The sequence below is a fragment of the Protobothrops mucrosquamatus genome, unplaced genomic scaffold (genome assembly GCF_001527695.2).
Source record: "Protobothrops mucrosquamatus isolate PMUCROS unplaced genomic scaffold, P.Mucros_1.0 scaffold_286, whole genome shotgun sequence".
Classification (NCBI taxonomy): domain Eukaryota; kingdom Metazoa; phylum Chordata; class Lepidosauria; order Squamata; family Viperidae; genus Protobothrops; species Protobothrops mucrosquamatus.
The window spans coordinates 187,231-199,710 of NW_015386362.1; positions in this window are offsets into that span (position 1 = coordinate 187,231).

Below are 12,480 nucleotides of genomic sequence, written 5' to 3' on the forward strand. Positions count from 1 at the left end.
CAGAAGGAGAATTTGGGTGCCTTCGAATCGAAGATCCTCAACCACTTCACACCCAACTCTGCTTGAAAAGTGAGATGATTCAACATTCCGTTATTCTTAACGGCAGGTCTAAATTAATACCTCCACTTTGCCAAATGTTCTTAACTCTGGACAGGCTATGTAAAATTGTGTAGGAGGTATAATCACAGCAGGATGAATGAAAGGGGAAACTGAGTTCTGCAAGGCTGATTCTTGACCATTCACTTTATAAAGTGAACATTTTTTAACTCAGGACAAGTTTTTTTTTTTTAAGTGATGATTTAGTCCATTAATACAACCCCACATTTTTAAAGCTGGGACTGAAGGCCATTGGCTGTGGTCCCTTTTCAACCCCTTAAAGGCCACATTTGATACAGTATTTTGGGCACAAAGCTTTAAAGAATAGATATGGCCAGAATAGACACAGAATGTTGTTTTGGTTTAATATAAAGGTAAGCTTTATGAAAACTACTAGCTGTACCCGGCCATGCGTTGCTGTGGCTCAGTCTGGTTAAATGGAAAAGAAAGAAAAGAGTTTTTACCTGTCACAGGTGTGACATCTATATAATAGTAGGTATATAAAAACACGTGCGTATTCAAATGCAACATTGTGTCAAAATTTCAAAGCAATTGGTGAAGAACTTTCGGAGATTTAAGATTTTGAACAAACGAACATTTACATTTTTATTTATATAGATATAGATTATTTAACAATTAAGTATAGTAGTTAAAATGATTATCCCCATGCATTTAAGCGCTCTGCCATTCCATTGTGTGAAAATATATAGAATTTGCTGACACTGGAGATTTAACAGAAGAACAGAAGAACAATAGAGTTGGAAGGGACCTTGGAGGTCTTCTAGTCCAACCCCCTGCTCAAGCAGGAATCCCTGTACCATTCCAGACAAATGATTGGCCAATTTCTTCTTAAAAACCTCCAGTGTTGGAGCACCCACAACTTCTGGAGGCAGGTTGTTCCACTGGTTAATTGTTCTCATTGTCAGGAAATTTCTCCTTAGTTCTAGGTTGCTTCTCTCCTTGATTAGCTTCCATCCATTGTTTCTTGTCTTGCTTTCAGGTGCTTTGGGAAAAAAATATTATACCTTGTGCAATATTTTGATAGGTGAGGGACCAGTAGTTCTGGAATATTGTACTGTACACTCCTGAAGAAAATCAGTTCTTATTCCCCAAAACATTTTGCTGGAATTGATTTCTGCTTTTTCATATGGGTATATCCATACATGCATGAGATATAGAGGAAAGATGGGACAGCAGAAAGAAAGAACTTAATCCTCTGAGATGTTCAGTGATGGAGCACCCATCTGAAGGCAAGCTTTACCACTGGTTAATTGTTCTGACTGTCAGGAAGTTTCTCCTTAGTTCTAGGTTGCTTCTCTCCTTGATTAGTTTCCATCCGTTGCTTCTTGTCCTGCCTTCTGGTGCTTTGGAGAATAGCTCAACCTCCTCTTCTTTGTGCTGAATGATATTTACAGAGCTGTTGGCTGGAGCAACTAGCTTCTCTAGGGCAGAATGAGACAATTCGCCATAGCCAACTCATGGTGGGATAACTCGCCTTGGCCAACTCACTGTGGGACAATTCAACAATTCAATTTAAGTAATTTAAAATAATTTTTAAAATATTTTAACTTTTTGTCATTCACATTTCATTTTGTCCCTCCTTTTGCATCTGTTCTTTAATGATTCTGTTTCACCATTTCTTTCATATTAGTGTAACTCTTGTTCTGTACCGAGTCGACCATGCCAAGTTGTCCTAGAGCCCTCCAGGACGGCATAACGAAACCACCTGTAGAAGGGAGTATTCGTAGCTCAAGGTTGAACTGAAAGGTTAGGGTTAATAAAATTTGCTGCTCCAGGTGGCAATACTGGAAGGTGCTAGAGAACAATAACTTGTGTTTCACTGTGCATAATGGTAGGGCCATCTTGGCACGTCTACACACAAACATTGTCATCATCATAATCTTGTAGGTTCGTCAGAACTTCCCAGCCTTATCTCTCTATTTTATTTTTTTTAATCTTGTAATTTTAGCTTTCAGCTCTGTTCTTGCCAGCTTCACAACCTAAGAAGCCACCTCTTCGGATGACAGTGACCTATCTTCAAGCTCCACCAGATTCCCATCACACTTCATTTCCTTTTGTGCTTTGGGGTAGTTCAGCCAAGAAATCAACCGCCGCGGCAGTGATTCTCCATTATTCTCCAGCCTCTGGAGGAAATTAAATAGGAACACAATTGCCAAGCTTGAAGTAATCAAAATGTTATTTGCCAAATAAACCATTGCACATTTAATCAAATCCGAGGCGTTCAGTAAGAAAAGCCAGAGTTAAATGTTTACCAACAGACGTCGGAATGCAGATGTGATAAGAATTGTTTGAAATGCCGGAAGAGTTCCCTTATTGTCTCGTAGTTACCCTGGCAAACAAACAAACAAAGAAAAACAAAAGGAAGAAAAAGCCGACAGGAAAGTTACACACTCGGAGGGGTTGGAGAAATCCTCAATTAAACATGTACGAGATTAAACTACAATCAACCGACAGATTGTTTTTCTATATTACACTGATGGGAACTTTTGAAGGGTGCTTCGTAATCGCTTTGTGCACAAAGAAATCCTTTCCTTCAACCCTATCGTGGGAAGCAATAGAATTGTTCTCACATTACAAATGGAAGTCCCAAAGTTGCTTTCTCAAAAGCCAGATCTGCTTGAACCAGATACCAACATCTGGAATAACATCGTTCTGTCTTGACAGTCTCCTCCTCTGATCATTTTATTTTTCACAGGCCTCAGAAAAATATCTGCCTCTTGTCACATCTCTGTGAAAAATGCGGCTTTTGCTATTGGAATATTTGAAACCATCTTGTAAGAGATATTGTGAACTTTTTTTAAAAAAGACGCGCACATCTTTTTCATTTCTTTTTCAGATCAATCATTTCCTTCTGGACAACATCCAGCCGTTTTACCTTGTAAGGAGTAGATCAATCATCTGATTTGCTAAGGTAGAAAGAAACAATGGAGCGTAGCAAAAATGGCACAAGAGAGCAGAACATAAATTTTCAAGAAGACAGCCTTCAAAACACGCTTTAGAGGAGAAAAGAAAGATACTAAACCCTTGATGGAAAAGATGTTGGCTTTCCCAAGTGCCCATCAAGGTCCATGTCTCTACAAGGGACTTCGTCATTGGTGCGTAGGGCCTCTTTAAAGTCCCCCCAGATTATTTTGCCTCTGGGTGGGCTGATCAGGCTTTCTAAACTGTTGGGACCAGAAGTAAATGGAAACACTGAACGAGTGTTATGACTCCCATCACAAAAATGGCTCTGATAAAGTCCCACTAAGAAATGGCTGTTATGCATCCACTTTGAAGAAAACTAAAAAGAAAATAAATTGCCCAGGATCTAATGTCTATGGAGATTTGCAGTCATGAAGAACCAAAAAAGCTTCTTGGATGAGAAGCAACGGATGGAAACTAATCAAGGAGAGATCAAACCTAGAACTAAGGAGAAATTTTCAGACACTTGGAACAATTAATCAGTGGAGTGGCTTGCCTCCAGAAATTGTGAACGCTCCAACACTGGAGGTTTTTAAGAAGAGATTGGACAAGCATTTGTCTGAAATGGGATAGGGTTTCCTACTTGAGCATGGGGTTGGACTAGAAGACCTCCAAGGTCCCTTCCAACTCTGTTATTCTGTTAAAAGGGGGGGGAAGAAAAGAGCTTCAACAGAGGAGAACATCATGCATGAAACCAGACATAAATCACAATCATTCAAGATTGTATTATTTTGTACAGCTCTGGTGAAAGCTACTGCTAATGAACAACATGGATCAGGGTTGAAATGAGGCGTCTTTGGTGCTCTCTGAGCTTGGTGGTTTTCTTGCAGACGTTTCATGACCCTAACACAGGGGTGTCAAACTCGATTGCATCACATGACATATTGTGACGTATTGCGACGTTTTTTGCCTTTGTGAAGCCGGGGTGGGCGTGGCCTTTACGTGACGCATCTGGCCCGCAGGCCGCCAGTTTGACACCCCTGCCCTAACTAGTTAATATCATCAGCGCTGGTACAGCACTCCTTACTAGCACTGATGATGTTACCTAGTTAGGGTAATGAAACATCTGCAAGAAAACAAGCCAGCTCAGAGAGCACCAAGAACAACATGGCTGCCTGCTATAGAGGGTAAAATACATGAATTATTGCAATGCTTTTGCATAGTCCCTTGTCCTTCTGCACATCCGAGCAAATAAATCTTTATGAAGAGTATGATACAAAACGAGCTCTCACGTTGGCAGTATAGGTTGCCCTTTGTCCCCTCTTTAGATGTAGTTGCATATCCTTCTCATTATCTGAACACACAACCAGATTTTTCATAAAGATATCCTTGCAGCCAAGTATAGATGAATAACTGTAGCTGTCCAATTAAGGGCCATTTAATGTAACCTCTTGAAACTGCATAATGAGTAAGATAGTTCCATTCTTGCCTGCCTTGGGCCTAAAATAGAATCCTTGAATTGATTCCCTTTGTTCAAGAAGGTAGAACGGAGGTACTGATGAAGCTAACGTCAACAAGAAGTGAGGTCCTTTCAAGAGAGTTGGCTAGAAGAGCTAATAAAGAAAGCAGATTCATAATTCACAAAGTTACCTACCATTCAGACTCTTGGTTGATGGAAGTTGGTGAAATTTTCTTGCTGACGTTTCATGACCCAATTGGGGAACATCATCAGTGCTAGAAGGAAATGGGGTTTGTGGAGAGGAGGAGGGGGGGAGAGGAGAGCTGTGGGGTCCTTGATACTCTTCCAGATTTATTGTTTTCTTGCAGATGTTTCATGACCCAATTAGGGAACATCATCAGTGCTATCATCATCAACATTAGCACTGATGATGTTCCCTAGTTGGGTCATAAAACGTCTGCAAGAAAATAATTCAAAGAGCACCAAGGACCTCACAGGTCAACGCTGAGCTCCAGATATTCTCTGCTCTTGGTCCCATTTAACTATAGAAGTCATTGTCAATGTTTCCTTCCAGATGTTGCTCAACAAATTAACCTTCAAGAAAAAAGTGGGTCATGCCAAGGTTCGCATAGAGCTTTAATGGAAGATAGTAAATCATCATTTTCACCGCTCACAACCTTCCAGCCAAGTTTACATTATAATGTCCCCTGCATGGAAGAATGGAAGAAAGTAAAAATGTTTACTTCTGCATATAAAATCCTTTCTCCCCTTGAGCGATAAAACTTCTGTGAGACTGTATTCTTCATGTCAGTAACAAAGGCAATATTTGATAGCAAAATGAAGATATTCTTTTAGAAAACCTTTCTCAGTTGAAAAGCTAGTCTAAAATCAGTAGCAGGGCGTATTTAATCTTGATAGGTGAATTAAATATTAAGGCAGCCGCGCTACTTGCAGAAATATTTTCACTTTCTTTTCCCAATAAATATTTCCCATCGTGAAAAACCCACACGCCTTTTTTTAAGATTGCTGGATTTATCAAGGCTAGTCTCGATGCTTAATCGTGGACAGTGCAACAAATTTGCTCCAGTTCAGCTCTTTTTTCCCTTTGGTGATGGCAATATTTTTTTTATTCCTATTTGATAAAAATCACAAATACAAATACAAAAATACACGTTCCCTGTATTGTTTGGATTTATGACGGCAGTATATCAAAAGCCTTGTCACTGGAGCCCTTAAAGAGAGGAACAGCAATTGCAAAGATGGTTCCAAAATGTTCGGTGTCTGAAATAAAACTTAATTTAGTAATGCTACAGTAAGGATGTCTCTAACCTCAAGGCTGTATTCTTTTATTTGCAAATTATTGGCTGTTTCTTTGAGCTACAGATCCCTTTATCGTCTATTGTCCAAGCTTATGGATCACAGATGTCAGATGAATTAGAATTGACAGCATCAGTCACAAGCAAACAAATGCTAAGTGGTAGAAACTTTAAAATTGCAGGCTAAGATTAAAGGAAGGTGGTCATTTGTACGGTAAGAGGTGAAGTAACATTGACAGGTTTGTTATTCCAGATGGTTTTGCTCCATCCCCACCCCTTCCAGTCTTTAATTCCTTAACAGTGTGTGTAAATTTGCTAAAAGGAGCTCCTTAATTTAAGTTCTACTCTGCATTTATTCTTCATTGCAGCATTTCTTTTTCTTAAAGGTCTATAACCTTTAAGATTAGGAAAGAGGACTGGCTGAAGGTTGTTAATGTATTTAATCTACCTATCACTTCTCTGAAAATGTAGCCGGTGTAAGATCATGGAATGGCACCAATTTTATTACGAGTAAATCTACTTTATTAGAAAGTTACTCGTTTGAATGACCCACCATTCTCCACCATTCAATCAGAATTGGAAAAGCTTCTTGGATGAGAAGCGAAACGTCTTCGGAGGAAAATCAAGAAAGCCCAGTTGCCTTTTGAAAAAGATAATAATAATAATAATAATAATAATAATAATAATAATAATAATAATAATAATAATAATAATAATAATAATAATAATAATAATAATAATAATAATAAAGTTGGAAGGGACCTTGGAGGTCATCGAGTCCAACCCCCTGCTCAGGCAGGAAACCCTACACCATTTCGGACAAATGGCCGTCCAGTCTCTTCTTAAAAACTTCCAGTGTTGGAGCATTCACCACTTCTGGAGGCAGGTTGCTCCACTGGTTAATTGTTCTCACTGTCAGGAAGTTTCTCCTTAGTTCTAGGTTGCTTCTCTTCTTGGTTAGTTTCCATCTGTTGCTTCTTGTCCTGCCTTCAGGCGCCTTGGAGAACAGCTTGACTCCCTCTTCTTTGTGGCAGCCCCTGAGATATTGGAAGACTGCTATCATGTCCCCCCTCGTCCTTCTCTTCGTTAAACTAGACATACCCAATTCCAGCAACTGTTCCTCATATGTTTTAGCCTCCAGTCCTTTGGGACAAGAATCTCCATAGCCATTGAGGATTGGATCTGATACCTGCAGCATATAAAATATTGCTGCAGATCTTCCTTGCTGGATCAGAATTACTGGAAGCATCAGTGTAAAAGGGACTCTGCCACAAATCTACTAGCCACCTTGGCGACTAACCTAGCCACTGATTGCCTTGAACCAAAACAGAAATGTATTTATACTGTGTTTCAGAAATGGATAGGTTCTGAATTTAAATCGGCTTCACCTACTACTATATTGCTCTTCTACAAATCTCATATTTTCCACAGCTATAGCAATTTGTACTCATCCAACTGCCTCTTGGCCTCCCGCTTACTAAATATAGACAGATAGAAATAAATGTTGGCCCTCTAATAAATTTCGTTTCCTCCCAGGGTACCAGTCCTCTCAGGAGCAGATTAGCAATTTCAAGGTGCATACATAGATATTTTGTTTTCATGTTGATCAATCTGCATGTTTAAACAGCCCTATTCCGCTACACAGCCTGAAATGAAAAGATCAATTTGCTTCTGATGTTTTGCTGGAAGTCAACGTTTATGATTCACCGTTTTCAAATGAAAGTAAATAGCTTGGAATTCTGTATTCAGCAAGTTTTCATACCACTGCCGTGCAAAATTGCTTCTGCTTTGGTGCCATACAATTCCGATATTTGGTGGCATCATCTCAAATTTTAGGGTGAGCCACCACGATTAGAATAAATCTTCAGGGAACAATCTGCAATTTATTGGCTCCACACTAAAGCCTGGCTAACAAAATTCAATAGCTCAGCTTCAGCTCCAGTCAGAGCTGAAGAAGCTTCTTGGATGAGAAGCGGAACGTCTTCAAAGAAAAAACAAGAAAATCCAGCTGCCTCCTGAAAACGCATCTTTGGGAAAATAATAATAATAATAATAATAATAATAATAATAATAATAATAATAATAATAACAATAACAATAACAATAACAAAACAACAACAATAACAATAACAGTAATAGTAATAGTAATAATAAAGTTGGAAGGGACCTTGGAGGTCATCTAGTCCAACCCCCTGCTCAGGCAGGAAACCCTATACCATTTTGGACAAATGGCTGTCCAGTCTCTTCTTAAAAACTTCCAGTGTTGGAGCATTCACCACTTCTGGAGGCAGGTTGTTCCACTGGTTAATTGTTCTAACTGTCAAGAAGTTTCTCCTTAGTTCTAGGTTGCTTCTCTCCTTGATTAGTTTCCATCCGTTGCTTCTTGTCCTGCCTTCAGGGGCTTTGGAGAATAGCTTGACCCCCAATTCTTCTTTGGGGCAGCCCCTGAGATATTGGAAGACTGCTATCATGTCCCCCCTCGTCCTTCTCTTCGTTAAACTAGATATCCCCAATTCCAGCAACCGTTCCTTATATGTTTTAGCCTCCAGTCCCCTAATCATCTTTGTTGCTCTTCTCTGTACTCCTTCTAGAGTCTCAACATCTTTTTTACATCGTGGTGACCAAACTCTACCGTATGTTCCCAAAGCAAGCTGCACCCAAAGAAACCAGTGATATCATAGCTTAACATGCTGGTCTGATTCGTACGACAAATGAAGTCAAAAAGTCAGGGGGGAAAAAGTAGTTGACATTTAACTGGAAATGAAAGAGAGGACGATCCATTTCTGTAGCACTTTGAATGCCCAGACATGTGAAATGAACTACCAGAAACAATCCAGTGCTGATCTTCTAACTCTAATAAATGGAAATAAAATAAAACCATGAAAAAAAAACCTCAGCAACCTTTCTCTGAAGCTTCGAGGACAACAAAGGAACGCAACATCAAAATCCCAACTTAAGACTGGGTGTTTATGGCTACAGTCCGGCCTTAAACCCCTGTCTAGTGGTCAGCCCAGCTGCACTCAGAAAGTTGCTTCTGAATCAGCCAACACGGGATCAGCAATTTCAAGTTAACAGGCATGATGGCAAAAGTCCTTCTTCGTCTTTGGAAGTTATATTATTGCTTGAGGCATCCAATCGCTGTGTTAAACTGATAACACATGTCTATATATCTTAAGGGAAAGTAATAAAGCCTGCTGTGAAATGCTATTTCCGTAGTCTCTTTACGGGAAGATAACTTTTTACACAAACTCATTTTTCATTTCCACAGCATTGTCTTGGTGCAACAGGAGCGGACTTCACAAACCACCCCAGAAGTGAGCCCTGGCTCACAACAGCAGACTCTTTTGCATTATTTGTTTTTCTTTATCTCCCCTCTCAAGGTGGAAAGTAAATTCAAGGGCTTTAATGAGGAATACGTTCAATTAAGAAATCAACACAGCTACCTCTGCACCAGGGTTCTACAGAGGTAGAAATATAGTTACTGGTACGCCCCATTCTGAAACTGGAAAATCTAGGGAAGAAACTATATTTTGCTTAATAATACATAGGTTGTGTTATAAGATGGAGGTGGAGGTGGAAATGAAGAGAGATGGAGATGGAGTTGGAGAGAGATGGAAATGGAGGTGGACATGGAGGTGGACATGGGGATAGATGGAGATGGAGTTAGAGAAAGATGGAAATGGAGGTGGAGATGGAGATGGAGGTGGAGATAAATGGAAATGGAGGTGGAGATGGAGATGGAGGTGGAGGTGGAGATAGATGGAGGTGGACGTGGACGTGGAGATGGAGGTGGAGGTGGAGAAAGATGGAAATGGAGGTGGAGATGGAGATGGAGGTGGAGGTGAAGATAGAGACCCTATGGCCCTTCCTAGTTGTGCTGAACAACAATTTTCACCTCAAGCCAAGACAGGAAATGATGAGGAACATGAGAGCATTTGAAAGCCTAAAGTTGATTTTCCTTCCCCTTTTGACCAAGAGATTTTTTCCAAGAGACCCTCAAGAGGTCAAGCCACCAGACTTTCCTTCATCGGCGGATTGTTCATGCAAGACTGTGAACTTAAACAACCCACGCTGCCACAACTTCTACACTTCCACAGACGTCCCAGTTGAGGCTGCTTACCGTTTGGTACATGTGTCACTTTCCCCGAACTGAACCATACACAGCTCTTGTCTGACCTTTTCTGCGAGCAGAATCAAAAACTGCTTCTGGAGGAGCAGATCTCTCCCTCCTTAACCTGCTCCGCGGAAACCAAGGAAGAGAACCGAGATGCAAGGAAGGAAATCGGAGCCTGAAGTTGTCTTTTTTTTTTCTCCTCTCTTTTTACAACTCGCCCCTTCTGAAAGAAGCTGCTCCTAATGTATTAAAGATGATTTCCCAATGAGTCGCACTGCTGTGAAATTCTATTTACTCTGCATTTATTTTTCTATTACCGACAACTTTGGGAGCAGATTTCTGAAAAGCTCCTTGAAACAGGAGAATCGATTTTACAGGAGTCCCATACTTTAGATTATTCTGTACTGACAGGGGTAGGAATCTCTGGCTGCCACGTAATAACATGTGGACAATACTTGCATCCTAATTGTTTTATTGTTTTCTTGAAAACTGCACAATCCCTCTTCCCCCCACGCCCCCTGGGTAAGAGCTATGATATCTATCCTGCCGGTGGAAACACAGATGAAAAGAATGGAGCTTAATTGGCAATGAAAGGCAAGTGGCCGACACTTGGGGAAGAGTTATCATTTCTAACCAATAAATATCAATTTTCTTAGCAATCCTCCCTCCCTCCCTCTTTTTCTTCCCTCTTCCTCCTTCCTTCCTCCCATCTTCCCTCCCTTCTTTTTTCCCCTTCCCCGTTCCTCCTCCTTCTCTCTCTCTCTCCCTCCCTCCCTTCTCTTATCCCTTCCTTCTTGCTTTCATCCCCTTCCTTCCTTCCCCCTTCCTTCCTTTCTTCCTCCTTCCCTTCCTTCATTCCTTCTTCCATCTTCCTCCCTCCCTCCTTTCCTTCCCCTTCTCCTTTTCTTCCCTCAGTCCCTTCCCCCTTCCTTCCTTCCTTCCCCATCCTCCCATCCTTCTTCCTTCCATCGCCCTTCCTTCATCCTTCCTACCTACCTACTTACATACCTACATCAAATGGCCACCAAAATCATTCAAGAAATTCTCAGTGGAGAAACAGTTAGCACCGACACTCCTTAACCCCAGCAACCAATCCAACCTCAGGTAATACTTTTGCTCAGCCTGACCAAAATCATCTTTGCTAACAAGTTCAGAAGGAATAAAATGGTTCATTGTTGCTTTTGGCAGATTGAATTTTAGAACCTATTAACTCAACTTTGCTCTTGTTATCTCAAATTGAGCATGCACACTTCTACAGAGTTCTTGAATCCTGCACCGGGGCAGCAATTAATCACAACGACAATAGCCGCCAATATTGTGACACCCCTCAATACAAATCGTTAGCCAGGTTGTGCAAAATGCCAGAGCCGAAATATAAAATATTTTTGTGCAATTAATACCTCCAGTTCCAATGTGTTTGCTTCCTTGCCATTAAAGCTACATTAAGTTGTTGTTTTTTTATACATTCCGTCATAAATCAAAGCCTCACACAGAAGCCGTTCCTTGACAGGTGCCTTCCACAAAAGATGAGAGTGGTTGAAATGATCATCCATTTTAAAAAAAAACAAGCTGACAGGGAAAGATATGGTGATGTATTCACCTCGTTCCCATACATGGGCCGTAGCAAAAGATTCATTTTGAGCTCATTTTGAGTGCCCGTAGTGATAAAAAAAAAAAAAGCAGGAAAAAAAACACATGTGTAGAAAATATCTTCTCAAAGTAATATGGTACTTGATAATATGTAGTATAGTCATATGTTGCACTCATACATTGATTTCAAAGATTCAATGTCTTCTTCCTTCTTCCTTCCCCCTTCTTCCATCTTTCTTCCTCCTTCTTCTGCTTCAGGAGTCAAGGGAGATAAAAAGTCCTGGCCACCTCGATCCTTGTTTTTGGGTACTGTTGTAGTGAGACTTTGGTGTTGTCTCTCCATCTTCTTCTGGGTCTCCCTCATGGCTTTCCCTTTTCGTGTATGGTATAGAATAACAAGACTTTCTCTCCAGGTGAGTAAACCACTTAACTTGCTGTCTTTGTATGTAGTTTAAGACTGGTTTTATTCAAATTCTTTCTCTGATGATTTCAATTTTGATTTTATCCCGTCTGGTCATCCCGGTAGATTTCTTCAAACATTGAATTTCCATGGTGACTTATATGGCATACAAACCACCCTGTAAGGAAAGCTTGGAATTTCCTTTGTATTCAACCTGTATTCAATCTCTCAAATAAATCTGCTCAAACATAGGAAGATGTAATGGTATGTGGGAACGGTCTCTGGAGACAGAAAGGAGCGCCGCAGACTGGACAGTTGGTGGGTAAAAGGTATCTCAACCCACAGAAGGAGGGAGGAGATGGTCTTCCCTTCCTCCTGACACCGAAAGTCATTCCTACATCCCATTACGGAAGGGCAATATGCACCATGTGAAGGCCGTTTCTTCTTTCGTGCATCAGAAAAGGAACTGCCTTAGGAACTCAGGTCCCAAGGTAAGTTGGCCATGGAGAGTTGGACATGAAGAGTTGGACATGAAGAGTTGACTGTGGAGAGTTGGCCATGGAGAGTTGGCCATGAAGAGTTG